This window comes from Centruroides vittatus, unplaced genomic scaffold, assembly GCF_030686945.1.
Source record: "Centruroides vittatus isolate TY-2023 unplaced genomic scaffold, ASM3068694v2 contig_694, whole genome shotgun sequence".
Classification (NCBI taxonomy): domain Eukaryota; kingdom Metazoa; phylum Arthropoda; class Arachnida; order Scorpiones; family Buthidae; genus Centruroides; species Centruroides vittatus.
This window is the reverse complement of record NW_027122438.1, coordinates 559,374-576,225: the sequence shown is the minus strand read 5'-3', so window position 1 is coordinate 576,225 and position 16,852 is coordinate 559,374. Positions and strand designations below refer to the sequence as shown.

General features: G+C 27.7%; 1 protein-coding gene across 1 annotated transcript in view; it reads right to left on the bottom strand.

The window, feature by feature from the left end:
- LOC136980328 (cyclic nucleotide-gated channel alpha-3-like) overlaps positions 1 to 15,459 on the bottom strand; it is a 37,944-nt gene extending 22,485 nt beyond the window's left edge. Inside the window, exon 1 of the mRNA XM_067276419.1 lies at positions 15,351 to 15,459. The gene's annotated coding sequence lies outside the window, so the exon portion shown is untranslated. The remainder of the gene's footprint in view (positions 1 to 15,350) is intronic.
- Positions 15,460 to 16,852: the final 1,393 nt, after the last annotated feature.

Here is a 16,852-nt window from a genome sequence, read left to right as displayed (position 1 = left end):
ACATTACCCCAATTAATTCCTTCCTCACTTTATAGACGAAGAGTATTTCCTAACGTAGGATATATGATTCTTTAACTATTATTACTATCAATAGAATTTATATTATTATAAACAGATCAATTAGATTTAGCCTATACAATTTATTGAATTTATATTTATGCTTATGCTTGCTGTTAAATTTGAATAATTAGCATACTATTAAACAATTATATTAGCTTACATTAAATTATATTACAGCACTGATATATATAATATAATATTATATTGCTCATTGTATAACATATTTCAATATAGCCGAATGTAGTTTAAATGTCAAGAAGTTTGTAACGAAAAGAATTATTTAAATTTCCATTCTTTTAGATATCATTTAAGTCAACTCGTAGTTATTTTTAGAAGTCTTATCCAGATACCTTATAGTTATAATTAATGAAATAGACTTTGTACAAACATCCTACGCAAGAAACTATGATGTTTCTATTACTGATAACCTAATCGGATTTAACAAGTCGTTGTTTGTCCGTAATTTGTTTCAATAGACGAAAACAATGGGAAAACGTCTGGAAAATAAATGGTGAGCCTCCGAATAAGACTATTTTTTTCAAGTAGTAGAATCATCCCGACATCGGAACCATTATTTGTGATTGATACATGCAAAAGTTTGAGTAGAATAAATCGATATAGTTTAAGAAGATTATGCCAACATACCGAATTGAATTATCTCCGATTTTCATTTCATTTATAAATTAAAATAAATATACAGTCGAGAAAAAATTCGATTTAAGATATAAGTCAATAAGGAAATTACACTATTTTCTATTATTCTTTGTTCGAAAGTATGGTTTACTCTTCCAAGTTCAAATGATCAGTTACTTTAGTAATTTTTAAATAGGAATTTCACTTAAAATATACGAAAGAACGGCAATAGATAAAGAGTGAGAGACAAAACACAACTAATATTTTACTATTAATATTATTGGCCTTTATCATTTTGTAAGAATTCGATCTTAATTTCAATGAATTTTCAAACTGTCAATAGAAACCAAATTAATAAGTAAAAATCTCTCTTTTACCTTTAATTAATTTTTACTTTGAAAGAATAAAGTGATGCCACTTTATTTTTTCAAATATTAATAATTATATTTGATGTTCTATTTAATTAAAATTCCATGTTTTATTGAGTTTCGAATTGTAGTATCGCATTCTATACTCGTAAAAATAGATATTTAAGCAATCATTAAGGGCAATTAATGAACACAGAGAGACGGCAATAATATTAAATTGTCGGAGGAAAGTTGAGTGAATTCGGAAATTAATAAACCTTAATAATTGTGTGTAAACAAAACGTTTATCTAACATTATAATAATGATGTTAAAGTAAACATCACGTCGCTTTGTCTATTACATGAAAAGAAGATGATAAAACATTTAAATAAAGGATAAAGATTAAATAAGGGAAGGAAGAAAAGACATCTTTTCATATCTAAGTTATTTTATTACTAAAGTACAGTAAATTTATAGTTTCAAAATTTTGAAAATAAAATAAAAATTGAGTGAAAAAACATTTATTTAAAAAATTTTTCTTGTTATATTTTAAAATTTGAATAAAGTTGTAAGTATTTTATTCATTGGTGCTTTAATAAATAATCGAGAAAGTTTCTAATCACGAAAAACTCGCTTTGTTAAACAGAACAATGAATTGACGACTACCGAATTGATTAAATCTACAACGAATGAAGAATTCAAAAATTTGAATAGCTTTTCATATCGATTTCAAAATTTTCACTCATTTCGAACACTTTTTCAGACTTAAAATTTAATTAATTTTTAAAACGCTACAAATTTATATATTATTTATGATGAGAAAAGTAACAGGTAATCCGCATTGTAAGATAGGAAACTGTGTTTAATCGTTACGCTTTGTATGTCCGTAAATAAGGTAAATTGTCAAATTTGACAACTCTCTGACTCAATCTTCTAAACTTATTTATATTTAAAAATTATTCCTAAATATCGTTCGATTTTTCTGTCATTTTTGTAATGGTTAAAAAAGAAAACGAGGTAAAAGACGGGCGACATGGAACCCGTAACTTAACCGTTCTCTTCTTCCACAGCCTATCATTATGATGTTGTCGTTGTCATGGTAACATCCACCCATCTTCCATTGCTCCCGCAGGAACCACTCGTGGCTGTTTGTCACTCCTTACATAAAAACGATGAGCTCACACTCTCCTCATCACTTTTCATAAATAAGTAATAAATTCGTGATAAATTTAACATTAAAATTATTTTATAAGTAAAATTTAATAAAACAGATTTGTTAAAATAACTCCAAATAAAATTTAAATATCGTACATAATATGTGATAAGTTGCGCCACGTACCGTAACGTTTCTTCGGATAATTTCGTGGAGTTTTAGTCGTTCAGAGGTAATCGATTGTCCTAATTCAGTAGGTGTTATAAGAATTTAGTGTTAGAAAACAAGCAATTGTTTAAACGTCTATTTACATTCAATTAATTCTTGAGAAATTTAATCAAATAATCTTTTAATTAATCAACTCTCGATAATTATTAATATTTAATATACGTTCTCGTCTAGAGTATGTTTACGTTGTGTAATGTCACTTTATCTACGTTAGAGTGTGGAAAAGTAATAGAAATAATCATTTTAAATCCTTCAATCAGCAATTTAGGTCATAAAAATAAAGGAATTGCCAAAGTAACTTATTCTAGATGACTGTGTTACATAACCATTTCCAACAGAGGAGCAGAAAAAGCTAGACTTTGCTTCTCAATCTCCAAAGTGGATCAAACATATACTGCATATTACACACGATCAGTATTTTCTTACCATCGACTACCGAAATTCTTTTAAGAAGAGATTCTCATTAAAATTTAAGCATCGTAAACCGAAAAAAATCAAATAAAAATGTCTCCGTAACTTATAAAATATAAGAGTATAATTCAAACTGTGACACAATATTGAAACTTTAGATTAACATTTTATTTTTTTATATGTCCTATATTTAATGCGGATATCGAAGATTAAGGTCTAAGCGAGATGACACGGTTTCTCTTTTAGTGTAAACAAACTTGATTAAAAAAATAAATATTTTATTATATATGTTGAAACTTTGGTAAATAAACTTATCAGTTCATAATCACTTGTTGCATAAATAATAGAAATATTATCCATAATTTATAAGAAAGGTGTTTTTCCGACCTCGACCGAAGTGCTTTTTAATGGCGCCATTGAAAACTAAAGAGTCAACCATAACATTTTAATGGAGATAATGGTGGGACCCAGCTGATCCTACGTTACAAGACCAAACAAAATAACACTTAATAACCTTATATATATATAAATGATAAGATATACACCCACAACTTAAAGCAGTGTTTTAACACTAGTAATTAATCAATCGAATGTAGAATTGTTGGTACACTTTAACGTACTCTACTTATTATTGCAAAAATATTATTTATTAAAACAGTAATTTTTTGAAATAAAGCTTTCTAGTAAATTATTAAAACGAATATATCGTTTATCTATCTTGGGATTTCCATTATTACACCTTATATTTTGATATCCATCTGTCAAATGCATTGATGTTTTCAATTATGCACACGCAAATAAACATAGGGAAATAATGGAATCAACTCTGTTACTTTTATTTAATATTTATTTCGAGTTCTCTTGATTCAATAAACTGACGACTCTGACAATATAATTTTCTACATTAAATATTTCCAGTTTCTTCGAAAACTTTAGGATCATTTAATTTTTATACAGTATTATATTATATAACTTGATATATGTAAGAAAATTATTTTAGAATTTTTTTCTGGAAATTCTGTTTCAAAAACTATAAGCTAAATCAAATAATAAATCTGATTTTTTTTTTCTTTTTCACAGTAAACGGTAGAGAAAAATGGAAAGGTTCACTCATACGCCTTTGCTACTCTCCATTAAACGGGATTTTTCTTTAAAACGGATTCCGTTTTTGTTTGCTTTTGTATTATAAGAATTTGAATAGAAACTACTTACTATAACTTAAAGTACTCTAACAAATGTTCCAGTATTTTTATCCATTTCAGATCGTTAAAACTGATTTTTGAGAGTGCTGACTCAGACATAAGAATCTATAGAGATATAAATAGTGATTCAGAAGTCCTTCGACCTAGCAGCCATAGCAGCCGTTTGCAAATAAACGTGTATTAACAATAAATATACGTATACAAAAAAAATACTGAATTAATGCAAAAAAAGCAGTTCTCCATTGCATAAGACAGAAAATTTTATATTCTTGCACCACAACTTATCAGAATAAGTTTATATAATTACTGTTATATTTTGAAAATATATACTTAAATATAAGCATTAATTTTCGTACGACAAAGTTAAGGTTTATAAATCATGCAAAAGAATTAATTCATTTGTAAATAAATAAAAAATAAGTTACAAAAACGTAAGAGAATCAATCCAATTTGTGTTCTTAACGAGCAGATGGTTTCTGTAATATATTTTTATTCAGTATCCGAACAATGTATTCATTTAACTTTTAAATTATTCAATAATTTGCATTAGAAAATCCAGATGAATCTGCTATACTTAAAACTAGCTTCTTTTCTTTTTTAATTTCAGATAATTTTAATTTTTTCACAAATAAATTATTTTTTTGCAATATTAAAATCGCTTCTCATCAACTGCGAAGATATTCGATTAAAAAAGGAACGTATGGTGTTAAAACACAGCATTTTAATTTATTATTACATTCAAATAGCTAAATACCCCCGAAACCGTAAGAAAAGTATATTACATAATATTATTAAAAACTAGAAAAATTGAGAAATAAGTCGATGGTAGTAGTATAAACTATTATGTAGCGTGTTAAATACAAATGATTGCTTCCAGTTTTAATTAATATTTTTGTTATTATTTCGTATTTTTACGGTGTAAAGTTCAAGTATTTTTGCTTTATATTTCCAAGAAAATTCAATATTTTATTAAGTTTACAGTAAATATATCAAATAAATTTTTAAATAAGAAATTTATTGCTTATATAAATTTCATTTCATTTCGTATATCGAACATTTTTATTTCTATTTATTAATCTAATTTAAATACGCCGAAAAATGAAAATGGAATGGCAATAGTGAACGGTGTTGATTAATAACCGTTAATGAATTATTCACGATTTATCGTCGATGACATTGTTCATTGTCTTTTTCGTTCCCATTGGCCATTTCTGTGGTTACGATCGCATCTGGGTCACCCTTCGCTCTCCTTCCAGAAAATATTCTTTTATTTCTATGCCATATATTCTTATGTAATTATTATTACATACTTATACACATTCGCCAATAAGATACAGTATTATAAATTTATAAGTAAGGCCCGGGCCCCCCTTATAAATTTATAACACTGTATCTATTGCCCCCAGAGGTGTGTTACACGTCGGAATTTGGCTTCGAAGAAGATATTTTTTTATCATTGTTAATAGGGTATGTAATTAAAGAAAAATCTTGATAGGATTTATTACGTACTTATCCCTATTTTCAAGGGTAAACTAAAATAAGCTAGTGGGTTCGTACCTCAGAAATGTTCATCTCATTGAGTCGTTATCTTTCGGCCATTAACACTGCTTATGAGCTCTAAATAATACATTTAAACATGTTTACAAAAATTAAATACTCCCAACTTTCATCTTAGAATGGCAAATTTACGACTAAACAACGTTTACGATTTCATATAAAGAGATTATTTGTTTGTAGGTGGTGACTTCGATTTTTATGTTTTTTTGGAAAATCCCATTTGCATGGGGAATAATAAAAAAAAGTAAAAGGGAGAAAAGGGATTTATTAGTCGATATAATGAATGCTGTAATAATAAGAATAATACTAAATTCAATATTTGAGTTAATAACGAATACTGAAAGAATTTTAATGGGTTTCTGAATTGTTCTGCATTAAAATCGATATTATCCATCACAATTTTATTTTAGATTCTGATTTTTAAAGATTTAAATCATTTCGTAATCTCAATCTTAATTTTTTCAATTGATATATTGATAATATGATTTAATACGAATATTAAATAAATTCTAGATTTTTATCATTAGACCTTTTTGACTCTAAATCAGTTTGTTTTTTATTCTAAACTAACTGAAATTCCAGATAAGTGATAGATCATGATTCTTATAACCTCATTCTATCTCATAAAAATTCCGAATTATTTAAGTTTATTCCCAAAATAGAAGAGATATTGTTTATTTTTTTTAAGCGCTAAAAACGAATTGTGTTATTGTTTATTAACATAAAATATTAATAAATGTATCGAGTGAGAAGTTACGTAATTGTGGATTTCGAACAAATCCAAGAAGCCCCAAGCAAATTGACTTATTCGATGATGTAAGATCAACATTTTTGAAGAGAATTAAAAGTGCTTTCGAACAACATTAATAATGAACTCGAGATTTCAAGTTTAAAATGAACATTGCTAAACTCATTTTTCTTCACTAGACCAGGTTCAATGCACCAGTTAGCTCGAGGCGTTATTCATCTTCAAGTTTGCTAATAACAAACTCATTCTGCTTGTTATGAAAACCTTATTATTGTATTTGGTTGGCAATCAAGCAAAAGCAACTGAAGCCACCGACGGTTTCATATGGCGTTACCAAAACATCGACAGATTCACTATTATTTTTTATTCTCCTGTCATGAACATCGGTCGATTGCCTCAAGAAACGTTTTTTTAAAAAATCATTAAATTTATCCTTTAGTATTTATACCTCGAACAAAGAATCTCGGGAAAAAATCTCCTTTTTTTTCCGTATCTCTTGAAAGTTTTCCGTGGTTCGGATGTATATCAGACCTCCTTGATCAATATCATTGTGAAGTTGTAACAAAAATTAAAATTTTGTATAGATTTATATAATAATAATAATAATAAATGTTTGTTTGCTTTATAGGAATAACCTATAGACCTAATCTGCAGATTAACTTGGAAATGTTAAGTAGGGCTTGCAGACAGTTTTTATTCTTAAAATAACAATTTATTTCCATAATTTTTCAAATAATGAAATCCATAAACTATCTTTTCATTTGTATAAAATTTCGATAACAACTGCAGAGTAATTTTACCGATACGCTAAGTACTTTCTTCCAATTTATGATGGAATCGTATGTAATTTGACAAAAATTCAATAAGTTATGCCATTTTTCAATGCTGTTATTTCAAACTATCTCATTACTAGCATCTGTGGTTGCTATCCACTTGAATTATCGTCTGAATTACCTATTCTACTTATTTCCATGGATAATCTTCATTATTTTTTCCCGCATTACATTTAAATCTTATTATTATATTCCGATACACTTTAACGTATTAAAATTAAACGTTTCATTCAATTGAAACCTTTGATCAATTACGCAATTGTTAAACGCAGTGAAGCTATTCTCTGCACTTCACAATTGAATTTCCAGCTATTTGATCAGGCACGTAAGCGATATATAAACATATTAACGTTTCTTTTTTCCTTTAAAAATTTTCACTTTGCAAAAATATCCTCTGCCAACGTTGCTAATACAGAAGAAAAATTGCTATTTCATCCGAAAAATGAATGGTAAAAAAATTGTATTTTATGGAATTTTCTCACAAAATTAAATTTGTCGCCCGTTACAACTAGATTAATTTAATCAGCACTTAGGCGTTAATTGCAAATGTAATACATGGATGCTCTCGTGCTCACTATTTTACAGAAACAAATATTAATTAGAAAAGATCACAACTCGGCTCTGATCTAACGACAAGAATGCAATCGATTATTGGCCAGTTGCCAGTCGAGCAAAAAAAATCTCCACTACGATTTTATACTGGATCTACCTCCAGGAGTGCTTTCCTACACCTCTTTTTACTCTCCTCATAAACTAAATAATTATATCTCACGTCTGTTACGTAAAAAATAACAGTGTTATCATTTCAAAATCCTCAAAAAAAAAAATCAAATGAAAAGACGTTTCATCATATATTTAAATATAAACAAACTTTCATTTTGATAAATGTCCAAAATTTCATGCGAAAGTAATAAAAATTTCAAACGAAACTAATTCAATTTATTAGTTAATTATAAATATATATATATATATGTTATTTTATAAACAGTATAAACAGAATGTTTTTTTTCCTTTGCCGAATGCATCTAGTTAATGACTGACTGGACGTATACGTCAAGGGAACCAATTCACTAATTTTAATAACATTGGGATAATAGAAGTGGAGTAAATTCGATAAAATATTTAAAAGTTTATACAAATTTTTGAAAAAAGAATTAATTCGTTGTATATTTTATATATTAATATCATTATTTTTGGAGTGTTTCCTATTTTAATCCTCTGATAGATGTAAGTTTTCAACGGTTGACAGCACTTTAAAATATGCGTAAGTAGTTCAAATTTAAAAAAAAAAAAAAACAGCAAAACTCTGCAAAGTAATACAATTCTCATTATGTAAAGCCGAATGATTAAGAACTGCTACCATTTATAATATCTCCCCAAGCAAGAATACCTCGGGTCATGCAATAATTAGGATACACTTGTTAGTTTTTATTTTTTAAATTAAGCAATATGAGGAGAATTTTCATATTTAAATACCCGGCTCTATTTTAATCCGTAATTTTTTTATACGGTTCTTAATGGAAAAAGATCGTTTTTGTACAACGTTATTTTAATATTTTACACAACTAGACTCAAGTTTATCAGAAAGCGCGATTAAAATTAGTTTCGCGTAAGGAGTGTTCATCATTTCTAAGCTGGCAATTGTAAATGCATTAGATTAATTCGTAACAAGTATTTCTTATGATTTACGATGCGATTATCTGCAAAACTTTTATAGAAGTTGGGACATTATTTTTGTGAGCAGCGGAGTTTTTTAATGAAGGAGCAGTAAAAGTAATGAAAGTGACAGATTTGGTGGCATTAAAGGAAACTATTCTAGCATTTAATGTAAAGATGACTTCTTAGTCTTTCCTTCCGATAAAAATGAAACATTGCCAAAAACACTAATAGACTATCGATAGGATCTTTATTTATTGCTACTTCCTTTTCTTAACATTTCTACTTTTGCTGTCGTACAATTAATCACTTTCCAATCCTTTTCTTAAATAAACTTTCCTCATCAATCACCGTTGGTTAAACATGTGGCCAACCATTCAGTGGAAATATTTAAACGAATGGATATCTTAGCAACAAAACCTTACATTTTCTATAGACCAAGAGACTAATTCTCTTTAAGTCTACTTCACTCTTAATTAGCTGAATGATTGGTTGAATGGAAGCAATTCGGTCTTTGATCGATCCGTAAATTACGTTAACTCCATTAACCCGTTTATTAATATTTGGTAATTTGTTGCCTCGTATACTCTACTGTAATGGGTTCTTTGTAAATAGCATCCATCATTCGATTTTCTCATTTAACTTCCTTCTTTTTGCGCCATTCGTGAAAATTAATGCTATTATACGGCTCTAATTTCTCACCTCTTGTAATTTTCTATAATATGTAAATGCTATTGTTAAAAATAACTACACATTTTCTGTATACGAATTAAAACTGTAGATATATATATATTTTTCCTCTTTACTTTTTATTCTTATTTAAATTTTTCTTTATAAGCTTTTTCCGTTTCGTAAATATGTAGAAGTCATTCAGAAAATAATAATAAAAAGGAAATTAACTTGCTGTAGGCTTATGCTTTATAAATACACTTTAAAATTTTTAAATACAGTTTATTATTATGTTAACTCACGATTTTTACGTGATTTTCAAATGTTTATTTAATTCGTAAACAGTTATATAATTTACGGTTCTTTATATGCTTACTACCTTTTCGGTCACACGCATTATCATTATTTTTCAAGATTTTATGAATTTTTCTACTTAGTTTTTGATTTATATCAGATATAAATAAAAAAATACTTTATATAGAATGTAATATATTTATAATATTCTGAAAACTCGTGCAGTATTAACAATGTTGTATATATCCGCCCGTCATCTCATCGTTATACGTTTTACCATTTACGGTAATTTTTATACGATTTACAATAATAATTTATAGTATGTTATATAGAGATCTTTACATGTTTATTAAAATTCCATACCGTTTATTTAATGGTATCTTTCTTCTTACTTTATTTAGAGAATTAAACGTTTAATAAATAAAATGTAAATTAATACTCATTTTAATTATCTAATACACATAAAAGTCACTTCAATAAATAAATTTTTCTTCATTTTTTAAACGTTAAACCTATTGTAAAAGCTAGTAAATTTTCTTTTAATTAATATGTTCATAAAATATTTCAGGAAAGGAACAGCTTTATAAAAATAACAGAGAAAAAGGAAACCGCTTTAGAAACGTACACAAACAACAGCAATTTAATTTTAATTTACAAACCTAATTAATCTTCAAAAAGTACAAAATACGGGTATTTTCATTTATACATGGACTGAATTCATTAAAATACAAGTATATATTTGCCTGTAATCAATTAGAAGGAACTTGAAATATTTGTAAAGTTTTCGAATTAAATTTTTTTTGACAATTCGCACTTCATTATGTTTTCTATATAAATGTAAAGCAAATTAATAACAACATCGCGTAGATAAATTCAAAAAAACTTATTTAAAACAGAAAAGAAAAAAACGTTAATTTGATTTTAGTGTTTTTTAAGGATATTTTTTTTTAGTTAAATGTAGCCAAAATAATTTGTGAATGTAAAGTAATTGCCGTACATTACTTTTGATTTTAAAAAAAGCGGAGGAAAATTACTTAAAAAAGAGTATGTTTATTCGAAATTTGTATATTTGGTATCCTATAAATATCTTATTCGTCGAGATTAAGATATGCTATTTAATGTTAATTTGGAAGTAACGAGGTAAAGAACTTTGCATCACGTCTATGTTTTTTAGAATGGAGAAAACTCTTTCCCCTTTTCGAGTGTCTAGAAAGTGATGATTTCTCTATTAAATTAGATACTGACAGGACGTTAGCTTTAACTAGACTAAAGAAAAAAGCAATCAATATCTCTTAAGAAATATCTTTCGAAAGGAACTTTAAAATTGTATTTATAATGAAAGGAATTGATCAAAATTATTTTTGATCAATAACGACCGATCTTGCATTATTTCCGCTCATTTTTTTTTATATATTTTTTTTTTATAAGAGTTGTAGACTCTTTAGATCAATTTTGCCTTCATATTCAGAAAATTGCAATCTTCAGAAAGAACAGGAAATATTAAAGGTTAACGGAAGGTATTGTTGAAAGAGTGCTCGCTTCTTTATTTTATTTTCAATACTCCACCCTGAGAGTAATCTTTGTTGACTGAATTATCAATACAAATTTTCAATACTTTCTATAGGTAAAACTTTTACAAGAAAGCTTTTTTTAATGTTAATTTTTTTTGAGAAAATATTAACCCTATTCATTTGAGCATTAAAAAAAATCTTGTTAACAAACAACCTTCTATTTAAAAAAATACTAATATAGCTTATAGAATCTCGAATAAAAGGTTAAAGTTTACAATTTTAGTCCTTTTTTTAAAGCTGTTTATTCCTGTAATAATTTATTGTAGTACGAGCCAATTAAAGTTAAGAATGGAGATAAAGTGTTGCGAATGCAATTGACAGGTGCTATTTTGTAAATAATATAAGTTGTAGCTGACAAACAAGAATCCAGATGTCATTAATTCTTCGTAAAATAGATTCTCTCTGAAAGTATATTACATCCCAACATTAAAATCGGGTTTATATATATATATATCAAATTCAGTTCGAAAGACTAATTGATGTACTAATTCCCTCAAGAAAGTAAAAGAGAACGATAACATCGACTTAATCAATATACTAGATTATTGTGGCCTCTTTTCTACCTTATTTCTTATCACACAACACGCACTATATACAATATTTTTTCGGAAAAAATGGCACGATATCCGGAATATTTATAATGTTTACTAACAACACATTTCCTGCTTTTATTAGTTTATTATATCAAAGGTTATCCGGAAAGAAATGTACGAAGAAAATGCTAATTAACTAATTATTAAGCTCGAAACAATGAAATTGAGTTGATACGGGAAGAATTTTGATATCTGATATCAACTATTGAACTTATTATTCATTACTTAATATCAAATTGAGTAGTAATTGATTAAAGTATATCTTAAAATATAAAATTTATTTCTTATCAAATATTTAATTACATTAGAGTTTAAAATTTGTTATTGTTGTTATGAATATTTGCACAAAATGGTACACAATTAAAGACTTGAGTATAATAACTTGTGATTTTACTAAAGAATTCAAATTTCAATCAGCTACAAATGAATATTTAATTAGTCTATATTTTATTTTTAGTCAATAAACTTGTTTTATCAACAGTCATGTACAGGTTTAAATATTAAAATATTTATTTTAGTAGATAAATTATTTAATTAATTCAGAATTTTTAAATATATTGCCCTAAAAATGTTAAATTTTATAAGAGATTGCCATTTACAGTAGATGTCATACAGTATTTAATGTAATTATATGATTATCTAACCGATTATTTTACTTGTAAATGATCAATTTACTTGAATAAACGAATATTTTTCATATTGTTTTACAAGGTTTTACTTATATTTACATCCTCGTTTGGAAGAAAATGACAGATAAGAGTACGATTGATCAAGTTCATTTTCTTCGCTAGACTGCATTTGGTTCGCGTTAACAACCAATCTGTTTCAGATTAATCCTTTTATTCTAGCTGCAAGGTTATCAAACTCGACTAAAAAACATTTTGTTTTTTAAATACTGTACACAAAATTGAAAGGAGTATCCTTCAAACTTTTAACACATTGTTATTTAATAATTTCTTCCCTTTTATTTTTATAGTAACTTAATGCAAATTCGAAGAAACAAATTCTATTAAAGTAAATATTTTTACTAAGTTGAAAATAAGATAAAACAAATATTTTGCCAAGAACAAATATTTATATCAATCAATTTAAGAAAATTGAATAGAAAATTTGTCTCTAGTGAGCTATTCTTTGTTTTTAACTATTGAAAAGTCACGCAGGTTAATATTAATATGAAAGCTCTATATAAATTCTATATAAGTGTTAGCCTACAGTTTATATGTGAAAATCGAATATTTTTACTATAGAATTTTTTGATTTTAAAAATCTCAAGAGAGAAATTTAGTTATTATAATAGATAAAACAATTGCAGAAAAACAAAGTTTGGATGAAAGTAGGAAGATAAATATTTTTCAAGTAGCATCAGATTTATGTTTTCTTACGGTTTTCAGAGGATCAATTCGACACTATCTTAATATTTTTATATATATTTTATTCGTTTTATTATTTATAAATTTGGTTTCTATACATTTTTTCCGTAGAAAGATGTAAGAACTCTATCCGAAAAGAAAAAAAAACCGTAAAATAAATTAAATTATTTTTATATTTTATTTTTATTTTAGTATTTCGAAAACATAAAACAATAAATAAAACATTTTTCCCCCTTTTTTCGGTCTTAATTGTAGTTTTATCGCAGTAAAATTTCTTGGCAGAAAGATTTAAGTTACTGTTTGTGTATAGGAAAGTGCAAAAAGATGTATAAAATTAAATTTCCGATAAATTTTTGATTTATGGACGAGTTGTCATTTATCGAACTACTTAATACGAAAAAAAGGAAGAAAAATGTTATCCCTTGCGTTGTTCTTTCTCTGAAAGAACAGGAAGTGGGAGAGACAACGATGCAACTTATGATTGGACGGAAACGAATTCTATAAAACATGATAAACATTATAGATCTAATAATGTAAGCATTGGAAGAACTTACTCCCAGCTGATAAATCAGAAGAAACTAGACAAAATTTGTAGATTTTTTTTTCCAAGAGATTTCGAAAGAAACGTGACGCAATTGATACAATTATAGCAACGAAACAAAAAGTCTTTTGAGTAGGCGATAGATATTTGATTTTGGAGAGGAAAATACGTCAATCTAAAGTAAAAAAAAGGAGGATATACTTAAGTAGCCTGCAGTATTTTCGTTTCCAGTTGTCTACTAAGCAAAAGATTTTCTTTCGGTTTAAATTTTTCAACGTAATGATCGTTTATATAAAAATTGTCTCGACAATATTTGCGTTAATGACACACTTATTCTGATCGCAATAAATCTTTTTAGTTGTCTTAAGCAGACATTTTGGCAATGACAGAAGATAGAAGGGAAATTGCCTGCATTCCGCCAGAAGTGATGTCAAGCAGATGAATGAAACATGGATTCTATCCGTAGCAATCAGATTCCTGGCGAAATTTATTCCCATCCGAGAAGAAATTTCCAAATATTCTCGAATAAAAAATCATATTTTCGCAGAAATATCTTTTATATAATATCAATAATCCAGTTCCGAAGATTAACACAGCGCAAGAAACTCGACGATTTCTTCGAGTGGAATTAAAGGCTACTTTTATTTTTAAAAAAAGATTTTTAATTTATTAAGCGAAATTCTACTTTAAAAAAGAAGAAGAAAAATGAATAAACCGTAGCTAGCAGTAAACGTATATAAAATTATATTTTATAGAGAATTTAATGGACAGAATACCGTGTTATATTGTATGTTGAGGTGACGTTTAATAAAAAAACAAGACAACAATGACCCCGCGATATCGACTATGATAGAAGTGCTTTGTCACCAAATAAGAACCACAACATAATGTTTCTTCGGGGAACATTTCACATCCAATTGACTAAAATCTTCCAATTTACAAGAATTGAAATTTTCAATGCGCGAATTTCTTCTCAACAGAATTTATTCGATTGTCATTTGGCTTTACTCCAAAAGGATAAGAGAGCCGATAACTCATTATTACAAATATCTCACGCCGTTTACACTAACTGGCGATAAAATTCTTGCATATCTCTTTCTATTTATAACTATTTTAATGCTGTACTTACGAGAAATTAATCAAAGTTTCGATAAAATCTCTATTGAAGTCAGTTAAATTGGGCAGTTTTCAATTTCTTTTTTAGCTAGTTTGAACACGTTCGATGGTTTTTCTAGAGATTTTATACAAGTTTTAGTCTCATCAATTCGTAAACAGAATGCTGCGTGAAGCTAACAGATAATAAAAAAAGAGTTTACAGGGATTTTGGCACGGTATTCATAGTTTTTAATCGGAGTGATGCGGATAAGTATATCACTATGTATATTATACCTTTATTTACACAAGCAATCTGACGATATGTTAATTTTAAATTAAAAAAAAATTATATTGCAGTGGAAATGTAATTATTTATACAGTTACTCACATTTTTCACAATCAGCCGTGGGATCCGAAGAGAAATCCTGACAGAGTTGGGAATACACAAACACAACTCGTGCACTCTTTCGGCTCGAGCTTCTGCAGAGAATGCACGACGTTAGTATACGTTTGGGTGCTCCCTCTGGCGGTCTAATGACGCACTAACAGCCGGTTGCTACGGGTGATATCCCGACATCCTGAGAGAGCATCAGCATACATATTAGGCCCGGATGTTTTCCTTGATGAGTTGCCGTCATTCGACACCCTTTGACGTCTAATTGTGACCCGAGCCATCGTGACAATTCATGGTCTGCATGTCTACTCTCGTGATCATTTTTACGACGTGTTTCGCTATCAAAGTCAAAAACAAAGTCCCTTTAAAACTATTTACACAGAATTTAGGAGAGTGTTACAGTTAAGCCCACCTTTATCGTCTAAGAAAGCATATATTGGTCCGTATTTAAACTTTATTAAATTGTCCTTATTACGCGGAACAATATGATATGTATGTAAATTAGTACGAACAATAGGAGTGGTAATTGTAAGATTTTAAAATGAAAATGCTCCTGTCGTAATTTACATTAAGTGTATAACAGTAGAAAGAAATCATTTCTATTGGAAAGATCTCACGCGATAGCGATTTCTGCAAATGAGAAAAGTCTCGAATTCGATTAGAAATTGCATTTAAAATATTAAAAATATACTTTTATGAATATTAGAAAAATAGTTAGAAATGTCATAGATAAAGATATTTGAAAAGTATTTTCGGATCACACAACAAACTTTTTATCTGCAGTCATCCTTCTGTGGCAAATGGAAATGACATGCCAAAGATGGCATCGACTTTCGAAGATAGTTGAAAAATTCAAGTTAAATATCGTTTTAAAGAGAAAGATAAACACGAACAGAAGGGAAAATATCTTTTAAATTTAAAATTCCCTTAAAAATACGCTGTTGAAGTTTTGAAAACTTTTTATGAAATCCTTAAGAGATTTTAAGAAAAATACTAATTGCCATTCATGCCACGTGTCGAATATTAATGGCCGCGTTTTTTCACGTTCTGAAGCATCTTTTCATTAAAAATTAAAAAAAAAATAATTTTAGATTTAAATTTAAACGACGTATAGCAACGTCGAATGCTATTTAAAACCTTAGAATATTTATATAAATAAAAGAAAATGGGAAGAGTTGCATAGTTTGGACTCAATCAAACATAATGACGCCACCTGGCATATTTCCGACTTCTTCCATTAAAGTTTGGAAAATAAAATCGAAATTTTCTTCGTTTATCGCATTTAATTCGTCAAAATATTTTAAAAGGAGAGAAATCATGGATATCCATCATCGCCTGAATTGCATCTTGACAGCGACGACGAAAGTACGTCTTCCGACAAAACATAATTATATGGTGACGTCAAAACTTATTCGCATGATGTATTAAAAAGACAAAACGGATTATTTGGGAAATATTAAAATATATTTTATTAGAAATTCTGTCGTACGCGTTAA